Here is a 17,294-nt window from a genome sequence, read left to right as displayed (position 1 = left end):
CTCAGCATTTCACTTTCCATACGTGCATCCATCACAATGCTTTCTGAGCATGTCTATGCATTTTCATCACTTTTTGCTGTCCTCCTCCTCCTACGTGCCCAAAATATCCCAAACTGCTGCCAGGCAAATCTTTTCACTCAAGAGGTATTGTATAGAAATAATTTGTTACTCGGTAGGTGATATTTTTATGCTTTTCAAGGTCTTCCATGGGTTAGGATATTCCTTTGCACATGGGAAGACTCTCTTGATGGAAGTGAATGACTGGTATTCCTTGAGAAGTCATTGAAGGGAATACAACTGAAGTGTGTCAGATTAACTTGTTATGAAGTATATACAGATTAATAGGGCACTTTTGGAAATGGAGCGCTTGACTCTTGGTGGCTAACTACAGAGCAAACTTAAAATCGAGTTTCTCCCAGTTGGTTAGAGTAAAAATAAATGAATTATAAATGCCAAGTTAGGGATTAATCCGGTGACCTCTTGATGATTTTTGCAACTCTCAGGACAAGTAGCCCCAATAATTATCCATATTACTGGAAGCTCTTTCTCTAGTGTTTGATGTTCCTTTGGCTCCTTGTGGCTTAATCCAAACTGTTTGCTAAAATAATCTTTCACTGCTGCTCTGAATGTTTCTCTGTTTTGGAAGTAATCTGGTAGTTCCCCCTTTTCCAGTCAAATGGTGACCCACAGCACCAACTTAAGGCCATCACCTCCACAATCTTCATAGCTTGGTGCTTTGGATTCTAGGTTGGCAGATTCCTGGCTCGTTCAAGCAGACTTACATCTTCCTTCCAACCTGCAGTTTGGGAGAGGTGAGGCAAAAAGTGAAACAAGCACATTTGAATCCAGCATGCACATTTAAGTTAGCATTGTTTACACTTCTTCATGTTACCTCATCCCTGCTATTTATCCTCTTCATTCTTAGGCTCACAGATGTAACTGGGAAGGGAAAAGTCTTTGGAGTACATTGTGGACAGGAATGTGAACTGAGGCTGATTCTCTAAATTAACAGAAATCAGAGAATGGGTCAAGTTGAAAGGGACCACAGTGGGTCATCTGGTCCAGCCTCCCTGCTCAAGCAGGTTCATCCCAGAGCACACAGCACAGGATTGTGTCCAGATGGTTTGTATCTCCACTGAGGGAGACTCCACAACCTCTCTGGGTAGTCCAGTGCTCCCAGAAATAGGGACTTCTTTATTTCTGTGAGAATGGTATGTATAAATACTCCTGTGTTTAAACATGTAATAGCAACTTTGGTTGCTATATGTGTTCCCAAGTGGTTTGGGCATAGTTGAGATTAAGGTGGCCATTTTACCACATAATCCATACCATGGGCCTGCAACCCAAAAGATATTAACATGGATAGGGGGAGGCCAAAGGCTGGTGAATGCTCGACAGTTCTGTGTGGGACTGCATTACTGAGCCTGGAATGGACAGTGCCTGCAAGTGAACACAGGCAAGGCAGAAGCTGCCTTGGGTTCGTGCCTGCTGGGCCCTGACGTGAACTGGGTTTTCCTGTCTTGCAACATTTTTTGAAAAGTTAAAAAATTTATCATTCTGCATGGGACAAAGTGTACTTTTTTTTTGTTTCCCCTGCCCTGTGCCGGTCCTGACCTTTACAGAGGTGCAGGGGCAGGGGCTGCCTGAGGGCTGGAGGGTGTGGTGGGGCTGCCCCGTGGACACTAGGGCTCCTCCCTGCCGCCAGTCTCTGAGCAGGGCCATTCCTACACTACCAGAGCAGCTCACAGAATCGTTAGGGTTGGAAATGACCTCTGGAGATTATCTGGTCTAAAGCCCCTGCCAAGCCAGGGTCACCTAGAGCAGATGAGACAGGAAACATTCAGACATGGAGACTCTACAACTTCTCTGGGCAGCCTGTTCCAGTGCTCTGCCACCCTCAAGGTCAAGAAGTTCTTCCTTACATTGAAGTGAAACTCCTTTTTTGGTTTATGGCCATTGCTCCTTGTCCAGGTGCCAGGCACCACTGAAAAGAGCCTGGCACCATGCTCTTGCACCCGCCTTTGAGATATTTACCTCCATTAATGAGATCCAGTCTCAGTCTTCTCCAGGCTGAACAGGCCCAGCTCCTCCAGTGTCTCCTGTTAGGAGATGTTTGGTCTTTGTGGCCTCTGCTGGACCTTCTGCCATAGCTCCTTGTCTTTCTTGTACTGAGGAGCCCAGAACTGGACACAGTGCTCCAGATGTGGCCTCACTAGGACCAAGTAATGGGGGAGGATCACCTCTTTCAACCTGCAGGCCGTACTTTTCCCGATGCACCCCAGGATCCCATAGGCTCTCTGAGCTTCAAAGGCACTGCCGGCTCATGGTCAACTTGTTACCCACCACAACTCTCAGGTCCTTCTCCACAGTGCTGTTCTCTAGAAGGCCGCCAACCCCAATAGCGCTAGTACTTGGGGTTATTCCTCCCCAGGTACGGGACCCTTGCTGAACTTCATTAGGTTTCTCTCCGGGAAGGCGAGTCACAGGCGGCATTTGGGGCGCCCCCCGCCGCAGTCGGGGGCCGGTCCCGCGGAGCCGGAGCCGCGCACATCCACCCGGCAGGTGTCAGTGTGGGCTGCGGGGCCGGGCGGGAGCGCCGCCTCCCCTCCCCCGCTCCGCCCGCCCCCCCGCCGGCGGCCCCCGCGCCCGCCCGCCCGCCCGCCGGAGCCAGACTCGCTGCAGACAGGCGGCAGCCAGCGGGGCGGGCAGGGCGGGGGGGCGGAGGAGGAGAGGCTGGGGATGAGTTGGAGGCAGGCACAGCCTCAGCGCAGGGAGAGCGGCTGCCGGAGACAGGCAGGGGGAGGAGGCGAGGCGCTCCGGAGGAGGCCGGCGCGGCGCGGGGGCGAGCGGCGGGGGCCGGCGGGAGGTGAGTGCTGCCCGCCGCGGCGGGGCCGGGGGCGGCCGGGGGGCGCTGCCGCGGAAAGTGCCGGAGAAAGTGCGGGAGGCCCGAGTTGAAGGTCTGCGAGCGTGCGGGGGACGAGGCGGCGGCTGCCGGGGGGCTCCGGCTGCGCTCGCCCACCCTCCCTGCCGCGGCGGGGGCAGTGCCCGCTCCCCGCGGCCGCCGTCGGGCCGGGCTGAGCGCGTCCCTCCGCGGCACCTGGGGGGGCAGGCGGGGGTGCCGGCCGGGGCCAGGGCAGCGTGACAGGTACCGCTGATAGCGGGGGCCGGCCGGGGCTCCGGGGAGCCCCTCTGCCGCCCGCCGCCGTCCTGCCCCGGCTGGCCCGGGAAGCGGCCGGAGCGGCAGCCCGGGCGGGAGACCCCCGGGGCTTCGCAGGAGAGGCGGAGGCGAGCGGGGCTGCGGAGCCGCGGCGGCGGGCAGGGCGCTGGGGAGCACGGAGTGCGCGGCACGTCCTCTCCGGCTGCTCCGGAGTACGTAGCGGAGCTCCGTGCGGCCGCTCGGTCAGGGCTGGCTGGTGTCGCTGCCCGGCGCCGCGGGGAGACCCTGGCGGGGATGCCCGGCCGAGGTGCGCGCCCAGCGCCGGGCGGACAACTTTCGCAGGATGGCAGTGCGGCTGCCGGGCTCACGCACCAGTGACCTATATTTGATGAAGTGCCTTTTTTTCCGTAAAAAAAAAGTTTATTAGCAGAAGTCGATCTTTGCCTGCCTGTATCACACGCCTGCCTGCATTGTTTGCAGTGAATATGTGCATCCCGAATTTCTGAATGGTGTGCCAGGTTTTCTGTCATGTAGGTGGGTAGGTAGTTATGCGTAGGCTACGGTTTGATGCTTGCTGAAGAGGCAAACACACCGTTGTGTGTAGGTTTAAGTTCAGTAAAAAGCAAACAGGAAGCAGGCAAAATGCAAAAGTAACTTCTGTTTTCCTGGGTGATCTGAACACCCAGAATGATACAGATTTTAGTGGGATTCAGAACCTTTTCTGAATAGCAAATGGTTGTGCAGGAGAACAAAAATCTGGTGAATAATTTAATGTGCTGTTAAAAATACTGTTTGGTATTACAAAAGTTTGTTCATCTAAAAGCACAGACATCTCCTTGTCAGGATGGAAAGCTCCTTTAAGAGTGTTTTCTGTGCTTCCAAACCAAAAACATCCTGCATTAAAATATTTGTGGACTGGAAAGATGGATCATGTAGCACGAAGAATGAAGTGTCTCCAGCATCATAAATCTGAAGCTGGCCAAAAAGGGAGAGAGTTTTCGCCACAAGAAAGCCCAAGGGACAATTACCGGTAGTCATAGATGAGGTAAGAACATAAATGCTGCCTAAGTAGGGGCAGTGTTCTTCCTGGTGCTTCAACACCTGGGTATGTTGGTTAGACAAAACTTCAATTCTGTTTTCCAATTTAATTTCTAGGAAAGTGTTTTGGGAAGCCTGTTCTTTGCAATGATCCTGAGCTCTCTAACATACGATGCATCCTTGAGTAGAATTAAGTTACAGTGCATGGTGCGCGTGTGTTTGATTCCACTAATGAACATATAAATATTATGGCTTAGTGGCTGTAAATGAAAGGGGAAGTTTTGCTGGAGAACCTGTGCGCTGGTGGGAAGCAGCCTAATCAACATCCCCTTATCCATATTAGCTGAGATAGAGATGATAATCTGAACATCTATATCTGTACTGGCATTTTAGCACCAGATATTAAGTTACTGTGACACACAAAGTGACCAGCATGAGGAGAACTCAAACTGGAATGTGTCAACTCTCTACAGTTATGCATAGAAATAGAAACACATCTTTTTGTATCATCAGTGTTTATACCAGCACAGTTAGTTCCAACTCAGGTATGTGAAGATCATTATTGTATACACCTAAGGCGTATCAATATTCTCCAGGAAATTCAGATGCCAGAGTGGGCCTGAATGGCGATCAGTGTGTAACCCAGAATGCGTTAACAATGTGAGACACAATATTTGAGATCACTGGTTTTTGTTAACTGAAACCTTACAGGCACTAGGCAGTGTTTGACTGATGAAGTTTTCAGTCTTCAGGACCTTAGACTTGTTACAAGACAACTTTTGGAACTACAAGGAAGTTGAGATTCAAGATTGAGGCACACTTGTATTAAAAGTGGTAAGATTAAAGCCATTGGACAGTAGCTTAACCTAGGAATTTAGAACTAACCTGGCCTTTTTTTATTTTTCAGTAGACAAAATGCTATTTTCTTTGCACAGAATATTAAAGTGAGACTTGAAATGAGGAATTGTTAGTTTTCCCTGCATCAAAGGTGTATTTTTTGCAAGAGGGGAAGAGGGGACTGGAAGTTTTCTTTCTGATTGTCTTGACCAAAATTTAGCTCTTTCTCAGCTGTCCTGCAGTGTCGCCCTGAAAACTCAGCTTCTGAGCTTGCTGACATAGTTTTCTAAGACTTTCCCAGGACAGTAACTGTAAACATAGAGATAGGTATACATTCCTTCTGTTACACATCTTGTGATGGACATCTCTCATGGCCAGTGAAGTGGGAAAGTGATATTCTGACCATCCAATCCCTGGCCATGGTCAGAAACCTATAAATCCTGGGAGGAAAAATAAACTTTCTCTTTCCTTTCACCACACCTTGAGCTGTGTCTGTGTGATCTGTTCATCTCCAGCAGCAACACTGCAGTACGCTGTCTAGTGCTGCCCTTCCACTAAGAACGAGATTTATGTCAATGACACTGTCTGAAATAATTTGGAATATTCCAAAATATTTGGAAATTTCCAAATGTGGATATGATGTGCCAGAAAGAAGTAAGTAATTATTGAAATAATAGAGAAATACTTTAAAAGTATTTTAACTTAGCATAGTCTCTAAGAGAAGTGTTTAGAAGTACGTACCTGTTCAGCAACTCTTGCATCAGGAGTCATGGTTATTGCATTTAACTTGTGAGTGGTCTTGGAAAAGTTGGTTTTTTTTTTCTGTCTGGTTCAAAACAGCTCCCTGCAAGTGCATTGCCAGTTACAGAATGCAAATACTTCTAGGAGTTTGGAGATGAATTTTTCCGCAGATTGGTTCTGTGGTAACCGTGAAATTCTTCAATGGCACCAATCTAGTATCAGCTGCTCGTTAAAGGCACTGATGCCAGAACAGTGGTGCATCAGTTGCTGGGAATCCAACCCTGTAGTGAAATGATTCATGCATATACATTTTCTTTTCTCAGTTGACAGCTATTTTTAAGAATAGCTGTCTTGCCTAGAAGGTTGATATCTAAGCAAAGGCAGCCTAGATAGCTAAAAATTTCTTTCACACCAAACATAATCTTAGTACACTAAAACATTTAAATGGAATTGATTTTAATTGATTCTTGCTGAATCTCTTGTTCTAATTGGCCATTATAAAGGGGCCGTGGTGTTTTGAAGCTGATGTCAGGAAGTTGGCAATTTTTTGCACAAATAAAGATGGTGAGTTTGAAGTAGGTGTCAATTTCAAGGAACTTATAATAATAATGGGTAGTGATATCTGTATGGTAGCAGATTACTTGAATAACTTCTTGAAATGAATTGGATTCTCTGGGCACACAAGTCTGAAGAAATGATCTTGAAATGACACATTTGTCCAGTGTACTTTCTCTATGTGCTGCATGGGCAGAATATTCAAGTAAAGGAAAGCCATGGGCCTTTCTTTTTTCCATTGTGTTCTTTTGAACCTCATATTTGAAAAAGAAATGCGATTTTTTTTTTCTTCTTAGAGAGTTTTATTTGCTTAGTTCTGAGACTGTCAGTTGAATAATAGTAACTCTAAGGGGACAGCAGTAGAAAGAATGCTTGCAGGTGAATAAGAGCATGACATTACAGTGTGTCCTGTATTTCATGCTGGCAGTATGTTTTGGTATTCATCATCTATATTTATTTACTATATGCATTTCTGTAGTGTATGCTTTGATTTAGCATATTTGCAGTATGCTAAATGTAGATGCACTAGACTAAATGCTTTTTCTTATTGTTTAGTTAAGCAATGGAAATTTTCAGGCATCCATATCACCATTCATTATCACTCAGCACAATAATTGGTAAATTTAATCTTCCTGATTAAGATTATTTTGGTCACAAGAGACAAGGGACTGAAAATGAATAATTTTCTTGATGTTGTGCTGTGTCTGTGTTGTTTGTATCTGTTGTTCTCTTCTCTAAAATCCTACTACAGAGAACACTGACCTTTTAAACTGTGAATGATCTTGCTCAATATCAAACTTTTCTTTCAGGTAGGAGACAGAAATGTAAGAGGAATGTAAATGCATTTTTTCTTCTTATTGCCAGTGAAGAGCTTTCTTAGATTTGAAGTAAGTTTTCTTAGTGCCAAATGGTTGACTTTTCTAGAATAAAAATCTCTCCAGGGTATGCAAAAAGTCCTCTGGTTAATATATTGGCATTCCCAGAACCCACTAAAGCTTAGGCAGGTTGCCAGACACCACTTAATGAGGATGCCGAGTGTCTGGCACAAATCTGCATGAAAGCCAGCAAAGGAGCTGGGGGTGGAAGTGCATGCGGTGGGGAGAGGGCTGGGAAGGCGACACATACACACCCATAATTTATTTTTAATGTCTGTGTTTTGCAGAGAAGTTGATCAGAAATCCTTACCACAGGATTTTGAAAACTTTTTGAAAACTGGGAGCAGGAATCTGGATCCTTCAGATTGGGAGAGTTGTGTTCTCACAGAAATACAGTTTTATTAGGAGAGCAGTTTATGAGTTAGTTTTTTGAGGGGAGCACCAAAAGAGGATGGATATGATAGTGATTTTATGTTTTATTATCTGCTAAAACTGAAAAGCATTTGAAAATGTTGTTAGACAATTTGGGGAACAATGGAAGTCAGTGATTGCCAGCATCCACACAGAAAAGCTGTTAAAGTTACATGGCAGGAATAGATAAATTACTGCTGCTAGAACACCTCTGCTTGGTGTAAACCTGTGGTGGGGGCTCTGCCTGATGCTGCTGAGCTTATGTTTTGCTACATGTATGTAGAATTGCAGGTGTAATAGACTCTCTGATAGCTGGATAACTGCTCAGAGAATCAGTCATTCACACAGATGAGGTATTTTTCCATAAGGGTGCCATTAAGACCAGAATATATTGGTTTGTGTTGAATCAGATGTTTAGTCTTAAAGGTTAGCTGAGCAAACTTAGTTATATTCTGAACTGAATGTTATTTCAGACATTTAAAGTGTGAAAATTTTCAACATTTTTTCCCAGGCTTTAGTCTCTCCCTTACCTAACCAAAAAAGCATTAGTCCTCTACAGACAAATTTATAAATAGATATTTGGTTGGTAGGCATGACTGAAAATATTTTTTTAATCCAAAACAATTCTAATAGGAGTATTTTTTGCATTTGGCTGAATTTGGGAATATGTATGCTTGTTACCTCCTTTTCAGTACAGGTTTCAGTTGTTTATTTCACCATTTTGGAGAACTGTTCCTCTTTAGAGGAATTCTGTTCATTAGACTAGTGGCACCTACTTGGTGAGTATGGTTGGGTAGGACTAAATCAAAATCCAGATGTTCCTGTTTAATTTTGTTTGGTTTCACTAAGGTGAGTTGAGAAATGAAAATATTTGACTTCATTGGGCTTCAGTCCTGGTTGCAGCAGATAAAGGACAAGTGTATTTTGCCAGTTGTGTGGGGATCATTGCAAAGTTTTCTCTGTGTTGACACTGACTCCTGGCTTTCTAATGAACAGGGTAAACAAAAAGAGAGTGTTCGACATTGTACCCATGTTTTTAATCTAGCATGTGTTTAGGATTAGTTCTAAAAGGCAGGACACTATTGCCTAGAAAAATACAGTGCTGAAATGCTGCACATGCAAATGGAGCAGGTTGATGAAGTGTCTGTTGGAATGTCTTTGTCTTTCCATTTGCTGTGTTCTTGATTTCTTCCGTGCTTAACACCCTGGTACCCTTTTTGTTAAAAAGTGGTCATAAATCTGCTTCTGAAAAAATGTAGTCATGACAGTGAATTTGTATTGCCTGTAAAAGATGAGTTTGGAGGTTTCAGTTATTTTTAAACTCAGTATTTAATTTAGTTTCTGCGTTCTGAAATTGTAAAAGACGTACTGACCTTTGGGGAAGATGTGCTTTTTTTTCGCATGTTTGTATGAGAAATACCTTGAGGTTTGAATGATTCTGTCATAACCTTGGACCCACTGAGTGTATTTAAGTTATGATTTTAGAGGACAGTACAGAATTCTCTGAGGGTTTCTGTTAAAACAGATGTTAATGCTTAATAAAATAAGATCTAGAATCTCTCTCATATTGAGAAGAGACTGGAAAGTAGTGTTTTCTTCTGGATGAACCCTGAAATGTACTTAGAGTTCTAAAATAAGTGTTGAGCGTTGACTCATATTATCTAGCATATGCCATTATAAGGGTACTGTGTTTTGTCTTCATTTTCAGCGCTAGTACTTGAAGCATCTTCAAACAGTACAGTACTCTGTTTTTTAAACATAAGTTCCACTCTTCAACTTTTCTAAGATTATGGGAAGGAAAATGTGTGACACTTTCTTAATTATCTCTTTGTGTTGTGTGGCCAAGCCTATTACTTTGGTTTCTCACACCTGTAACCTACTCGTTCTCTATTTCATAGCGGGAAAGGAGGGGGCAGTCTGTGACTGAGACATGAAGCAATCTCTTTAACAGCTACCTTCTTCGACTGAGACTTTCATGAAATTTTTCCCCGCATTAATTAAGAGTGATACATTATTACTTTGGACTTGTAAACACCTCTGAACATTCCATTAGGTGTTAATGACACATGAAGCAAAAATTAATATGAGTCTGTCAGTCCTGAATCTAGTTGGGATGTACTTAGTATATGTAATTGCCTAGATGTAACAGTATTTCTTAAACTGTTGGGTGTAAATGATGTTGCTTCGCTTTCTGCTTCTGCTCAACCATTAGTTACTGAGTGAAGTGATGCTAATCCATGTGTTGGGGCCTGTGTTACACAGAATGTCAGCTGGATGTTTGCCATGGTTTCTTGGGATTTTCAAAAGACAAAACTGAGTTCTCTGGCTTCTGCCCCATGGATCAGAGTTGAGGAGCACAGCAGAAGGTGTGGGAAAGAAAATGTAAGGAACACTTAGAAATAACTCAACTTAATCTCCATAGCTGTTTAACTGGCACCTTTGGGGAGATACCAATTTGGTGTGTGCTCTTCCCTTACAATTTCACCTCAACAGATGACTGGTTTTGTAGGTTTTCCTTAGCTAGTAATGCTAAGCAAAATTAAATTGAATGTTGGTAGAAATGCATACAGATAAGGTTCAGTACTCCTAAATTAGAGATTGTACTTGATCATATAAAAATTAGACTTGGGCTGACTGATGGCAGCTGTTGGCCACTGCAGTTCATGTGTAGGTGGTTTGTTTTACAAAAGGTTTGTATTGACTATAATTCCTCATCAAACTTACATAGGTATTAGAAGTGAGGTAGAAGAGAGTTCTGTGGATATTTCCAACACAGATGTTTTCTGGTTTTGTGACTCTCTCATGTTCCTCTTCCTGTTGGAAACCTTTAAGCCAGCTTTTAGAAATGGCACATTTCAGATTAGCTTGTGGCAAGTACCCTATTTTCATTTAAAATGTCTTAAAGTATGAGTTATCCTTATTTAATTGGGAAGCCTCTAACATGTGATCCATCTGTCCAATTAAAGCATAATGTTGAATATAGGTACTGTTTGGTGGCTACTTTCACATAGCTTATAATAATAATTTTTTTTTTTAAAGCAACCATCTGTTGATGAACAGAAATACTGCCAGTGTTTGTCAAATGTGTGCTTTATCTGACCTGTTCTACTTAGCACCTTATGGCAAAGCTTTCTCATCGAAGCATTTTATAAATATTTTTATTCTTACAGTGCCTTATTAGGTTGGTAACAACACTGGTCTAACTTTTTAGTGTAGGGATTAATGTACCAAGGATTAGGGAGATCTCTCTTCAGTTGCAAAGAGGAAGTCACCTGCAGTGGCTACAGAGATGAGGATTCTAGCTTGCAGCTGTAGGTGAAAATCACTGTTCTGTTCTAATGATCTTTACAGCCTTCTGAAGAAAACAGCTGGAATAATGTAAGGTTTCTACAGCAGAAAGCTCCAACCACCTATGTAGCCTGGTCTCCTTTTTCTCAAAGGAGTGGCTGGGCAAATAGGTAAACTTCAAGAAAGAAATATCAAAGTGCTGATGTGTTAACGCTGATAATGCACAGTAATGAGTTAAAAAAGCATTTGGTTAATGATTCATAATTTTGTTTAAAATTGCCTAAAAACAGATCAAACCAAAAGGAGTTAAAAGAAGTATAGAGAGGCATGAGAGGACCTCTTCAGTTTGCAGAGTGGGAGTTAGGTGTGCAAGGTATTCTGGAAGTGTCTTTTGAAATGTTGAGTTCTCTCTTCAGTTGAATATGCAACCAGCAGCAGATTCTGCCTTTTGCCATTCCCTGTTCTCCCCTGGGTATTGTTAGCAGTTGGAGATAAAAGCCTTTAATCATGTCTACATGCAGACACCAGAGCAAATCACTTGAAGTGTCGAGTCAGGATGTGTATGTCAGAGTATGTTAAACTTGTGTGTGAATGCTCTGTTGAATACAGAACAGCCGTATATATTTCACTTGAATCAATCAAAGGTCATTTAACGTTCTCATCTGATGGAAAATGTGATTCAGAACGTAAGTTAAATTACAGTGGTCTAAACCTATCTGTGTATGACTGAGAGGCTCTTGACATAGGTGTTTATCATGCTGTAACTTCAGTGTTTTACGCTGTACTTCATTTATCTCAACTTTCCTCCATGTTGCTTGTTACTGATAAGTTTTCATGATGATGCTATTAAGAGGCATTTTAGATGGGCCTAATTACAAACTTTCAAGTGGATGTACTTTACACAGAAAATGACAGTTCATTGAAATTGGGTTGTTTAATTGCAGATGTATTAAACTTGACGGACTTTGACCAAAACCAAAATAAGATGCAACCTCTTTTTGATTCCTGGTAAACTTGTTTTGGCCAGAGGCCTGGTGTTGTCATGGTCTTTGTCACAGAGATTAACAGCCAAGGATTCCACTTTGTGACAAGGGATGCTGTGTTTCTAGGAACATGTGGTTTCCTTGGATAGCCTGCAAGAGAAGTCTGCTGCAAAGTCAGGAGCTGAAGAAATCCCTCATAGACTCACCTCATATTTGGGGACCTCTGCAGTAATCCTCTGTATCTATATTTTGAAACTGTCAGTCTTTTAAACATTAAAACGAAGGAAAAAAAAAGTTCTATTTGACAGTTTTAAAACTGAAGCCTTCAGCTGGAGGGAAATTTGGAGTTTTATGGGGTTTGTCTGCTTTGAGAGCCTAGAAACTGTCTGGTTCTAGTTGGAGCTGTGTTTTATCATGCTTTTGCGGATGCCAGTTGATATCTCTCTTCCTTTCTCTTTTCATTCTGGAGTTCATCTGATGGAGCACCCAAACCTCTGTTGCCTAAACTCTTTAATTTACCACTTTTCATGTCAGCCTTTACCACAGAGGTTTGCAAGTTGCAGTTCCCTGTGTCTTGCATAGGAAGACTTAAATACAGGAAAGAATATCCTGAAGCTCCTATAGTCCAAGACATGAAAATGAACAGTGAAGCATATATTCTTCAGGGATCTGAGAAAGAAGGGAGCTGAACTTGCCTCCCAGAAGGAGCTGTACTTCAGAGAAGTGGAACTGTCCAGCTGAAGTAGCAGATGCACTGTGCGTGGCTGGACATTCTGTTCTTCACACACTCTTTTGTATGTGACCCTTGCAAAATGGAGACTTTTCCTGGACATTTCTCTTGAGCTGCATGATACGCTGGAGGTAGAGAATAGGAAACGGTCTCTTTTTAAAAAAAAAAAAATTAAAAAAAAAAAAAAGTATTTTATAAGGTAATTCAAGGGTTTCTGTATTCTCCTTGTAAGAAAAATCATCTGAACTTTCAGTTGGTCAAGAAGGTAACAGCCACACTAAAAGCTGTGAAGGAGAACTTGGGAGCCACTCTGAATTCAATACGTTGGAATTCTTTTATGGTGAAGATACTGAAAGTACATTTATCTGTCTGAAAAAATAAGAGACAGTGTTATGCTATATTAGCTGTCCCACATTCAGCTGATTGTTCCAAGATGTTTGCATGCTTATTAAAATTATGGCCACTGCAGTAGAGGCAGATAAATTTCAGCAGCTTAAGAATCTGTCTCATGGATGTACAGAGTTCTTGACCTATTCCCAGAATCAGTGATTTCATTTGCTTCTGAAAAGGAAAAGTTTTGTTGTAGAGTTATAACAGTCTCAAGACTTACATGGTATAGCACACATTAGAGAGAAAATATGTAGCAAGTCGTCTTCCTCACACTTAAGAGTCTCCTGTTTGGGTAAGTTGAAGAGTCAAGTTCTTATGGATGCTAAGGATAGTCTCTTTTCACAGTGTGAAAGTGTCAAAAGAATATTTTTTCCTGCCTCTGACGTTGATGTGTAAAATATACTGTAGTACCCTTGTGTACTTGAGAGGTTCTCAGGTGTCCCTGACACCTACAAAAATCCAAATGCTGTGTGCAACTGGTTCTGTTATCTCCCAGTCTCCCACATAGCTCTGGTAGTTCTGTTGCTCCTGTGACTAGATATCTCTCTCTCACTCTTTTATTTTCCTTGGTAGTCCTTTAGGGTACAGACATTTCAGAGATGCATCTGTAATGTCTAAGTGGCTTCCTCTTCTTTCCTTTCCCCTTCCACCCCAATCAAGAAGTTCCAGATGGGAGCTCTTTGGTGTCAGTAACAGCTGCACAGCAGATAATTTTTTGCATCCTTAGAACTGTAATATTTGTAACTCCATGTATGTAGTCATGATATATATTTACATTAGGGATCTTCTGGTCTTTTAAGCTTCCTCAAGGTTCTTCTTGTCTTTCTTGATGCAGCATTTTGCCCTATTTTCTGTTCCTGGTTAGAAATAGCTTCTTTCGACATAAAGAAGTTAATATATTCTGTTGTAAATTTGATTTTTAGGAAGCCTGAATATTTTAGAGTCCTGTGTTGTGATTCAAAAATTGTGCTCCCTTCTTTCATCTCTAGGATTTATAATAAGGTGTCAGCAATGATCTAGTCCATCTGGGAGCTTGCATCAATGCTTGGGAGAGCCATATGTGTCTGCCTCAAACAAGGCTATAGAAAAGTGTTCCACTAGCAACCAAGATGTCATCCATCTGCTAGACAATCCTGTAGCTAGTTAGCTTAATGACGTATTTATTTGACTCGATGTTTCTGCAGAGCAGACTCCAGCTTTCCTCCCTGTTCAAATTAATATCAAAACCTCCCTGCTCTGGAGAAGAAAAACCTGCCCGCTCTGGAGAATGTCAGGAAGCCTGTGGCTCGATGGGTTTGATTTATTTGTCTGCCTTGGATGCTACACTCCCAAATTCCGAGTGAACGCACTGCTGGGAGGCGGCTCCAGCCTTCCTGTGCGGGAAGCCTGTGCAGGGCAGGTGTCTGGTGGCGAGGGATCAGCAGACCAGAATCATGGCCTGGCTGACCTGAGCTGCATGGGGAAATCCAATCATGCTGCTACTGCTTTAGGGTATTATTTTAGCACAGGGGCTGTGTGAGGATTTCCTCCTGCTGTGGGCAGAGCTGGAATTGCCGCAGTAAACATTATACCCGGCTACACGGAATAAACCAGGTGATTATTGCACTCGATGACTTTCATGGAAATGCTTGTTTGGGACTAAGGGGTTCACAGTCTTAAACATACATGTTCTAGATAATTGCAATCTCAGATGGCCCTGCAAAAATGTCAGAGCTCTAGGAACTGTGCTGGAAATACACTGTGGGAAGACCAGCTCTGTAAACTTCAAAAACTCCACATTCATACTGAGGTAAAATAGAGCATATTGGGACTGACTGTCATTGATTTCTTAACTTTCCAGTTACTCTATCCCACTGTTTTGGTCTTTTTTGTAGTCCAAAGAAACCAAGCCACTGTTGCAAATTCTAAGTTGATCTAATTTCTAATCTGTCTGTAAGTCGGACTTCAGTTGAGAAGGGGACAGAACAACAGTAGCAATGCAAATTTAGATGAAAAGAATGTTTTGTGTTAATGGCAATTATATTAGTCTATGTTGAGGCCATCTAGTGAATTTAATGTGGAAAACGGCAAATATATATTCAGACCAGTGTACAGTGGATACAGTAAATCTTCATCCATGTCTTGCAAGTGAGTTTTCATGCAGCTTCACATGGATTTCAGTGGGGATCAGGACACTGTCACAGCTTTTTCTGAATATAGTTTGAAGCCAACATGGGGCTGTCTACTGAATTTGGTAAATTTTACCTGACAGATGTTTAAAATAGCGGACATGGATACAAATACTTAGTGAAATTCAAGGAAAAAATAATTAGTAGTCAATGCCAGTCCTAAATACAGGTGAGAAACAGATCATAAGTAAGACATAAAAAAAATTTGCTTTCTTGAACAGTAGAGGTCTTTTTCTTTTTCTTTTTCTTTTTCTTTTTTTTTTTTTTTTTTTTTTTTTTTTTTTTTTTTGTGTGTGTGTGTGTGTGTGTGTAGGAGCATATTAGCAGTTCTAAGCTGAAGAAGTAGGTGAAAGTGAAATCAGGACAATTCCATGGAGAAGTGTAGAGATTGAAGAGGTGAACTGTACTCACTTTTGCTTCATCCTCTAATGTTACAAACAGAATTGTAGAATAATTCAGGTCAGAGGGAACCTTCTGGAGTCCTTGTCCAATCTGTACTAACAAGACTAAGGTTTTTCTGAAGAAATACTTTTGAATCTAGAAATTGTTATTTAGACCTTAATTTTCAAAACTTGGTGTTTTTTCATATGTTTTGAATTACTTCTGTTTGGGGACAGAAGTGCAGTAAAGGTCAAGTGGAAGAAAAAAAGGTATGAAAAAAGAGAATCTTACTGCTAAATATACTAAGTGCCAAAAAGGAGCAAAGTTGACACAACTCTAGCTGCAAATGGGAGGGAGTGAGCATGTTAAGAGTATCTGAAAACTGTTGCATGTGTTTAAAGCAAGCAACATTTTATTTCCTTGAGATACTGTAAATAATTAATGAATGTTATAGTTTCCCTTCTGAGAAGGGAAACAGCTGACAATCCTTCATTCATAAGAACTTACGTATATGTATTTGTATTCCTTTTGTCACAGGGCTACTATCCATTGTTAAATAAAAGTGTCTTTTCCATATCACCTTATAAAAACGTAGAAGTCCTCTCAGAAGTAACTCAAATTGGTTAGAGTAACTTTGATTAAACTTTTGGAGAGAAGGAGATTTTACATCTTGCTGTAAAGCTTACAGGATCAAGAATTGATTAAAACAGAATGAAAAAAACGTTTTTGTAGTTTTCCACATAAATTACATTTGCATTGGATTGATGCAGTCTTTAGTCTTGTATGATACCATGCCTAATAAAATTTTGAAAAGTCATAAAGCTATAAAATTTTATAAATTTCTGCCATTAAATGTGCCAACCAGTTTTTTATTTTATAATTAGTGTCATCAAAAGGGTACTTTACAGGAAATATTTTGGTTTAGATGCATTGGATTTTCTAATGGAAAACAGATCTGCAGGAGCATTTCTGAGAAGAACTGATAACTTCTTGTTTGGGAAGAACTTCTTTACTTTGTCTTAGTTACGTTTATTTGTCCTGGGTTTGAATTTTTTTAAGTGCCCTAACTTTGCATTTCCACTGCAATTTGGAACTTGATTAGGGATATGGCTACAACTCAGTTGTTTGGAGGCTTCATTTTGTTCTGTTGCTTCACTCCTCTTTGTATTTGTTTTACCATGTAAGAGGATATATTAATGTATAGAAATTATGGGGCATCTTCCTGATTTATCTTGTGTGTTGGATATGTTTTGTCTGACTCTGGAGCCAGAAATATTGATCTTCTTTTCTTAATTTCTTACATGTACAGATACTGTGCAAGACCTTAACTGTTTTTTTTGGTATCTCCTACTGCTGATTTCCCTATTCTGTTTACCTGCTGCTAATCCTATGTAGCTTAACAGAAGGAGATTTATACAGAATCATTTTGAACCCACTTTGTTTCTGTTCACTTGGAATTGAGACTAACAGAAAACCAAAGGAGGTTTTGCATCTGAAGGGCATAGTGCTGGCTATGTCAGGTCTTTGTCCCATTAGCCAAGTGTTTTCCTTCTTCCAGCACTTCATATGTGTGAATGAGTATGTTTTCCTTGTTGTTAAATATTCCTGTCCAGTGATGCAGAAGTGCTGTGTTTCTGAAGAAGGTTATGTACTTGACAGCTACTGAAGTAATTAGCATAAAATTTTACTGTCTTATCCAATTTAGTTTATGTATACTAAGGTAGTATTTTACCACAAAAT

At 41.7% G+C, this 17,294-nt stretch overlaps 1 protein-coding gene across 3 annotated transcripts in view; it reads left to right on the top strand.

Moving 5' to 3' along the window:
* The first annotated feature begins 2,726 nt into the window (after positions 1 to 2,726).
* Positions 2,727 to 17,294, top strand: part of LDLRAD4 (low density lipoprotein receptor class A domain containing 4) — a 283,291-nt gene continuing 268,723 nt past the window's right edge. For 2 of the 3 annotated variants that reach the window (XM_058831952.1, XM_058831950.1), the window contains exon 1: positions 2,727 to 2,866. The gene's annotated coding sequence lies outside the window, so the exon portion shown is untranslated. The remainder of the gene's footprint in view (positions 2,867 to 17,294) is intronic. The other variant, XM_058831951.1, reaches the window with a different exon arrangement.

The sequence above is a fragment of the Poecile atricapillus genome, chromosome 2, assembly GCF_030490865.1.
Source record: "Poecile atricapillus isolate bPoeAtr1 chromosome 2, bPoeAtr1.hap1, whole genome shotgun sequence".
NCBI lineage: Eukaryota > Metazoa > Chordata > Aves > Passeriformes > Paridae > Poecile > Poecile atricapillus.
Note: the sequence above shows the minus strand (reverse complement) of the source record. Positions and strands in the feature narration are given on the sequence as shown.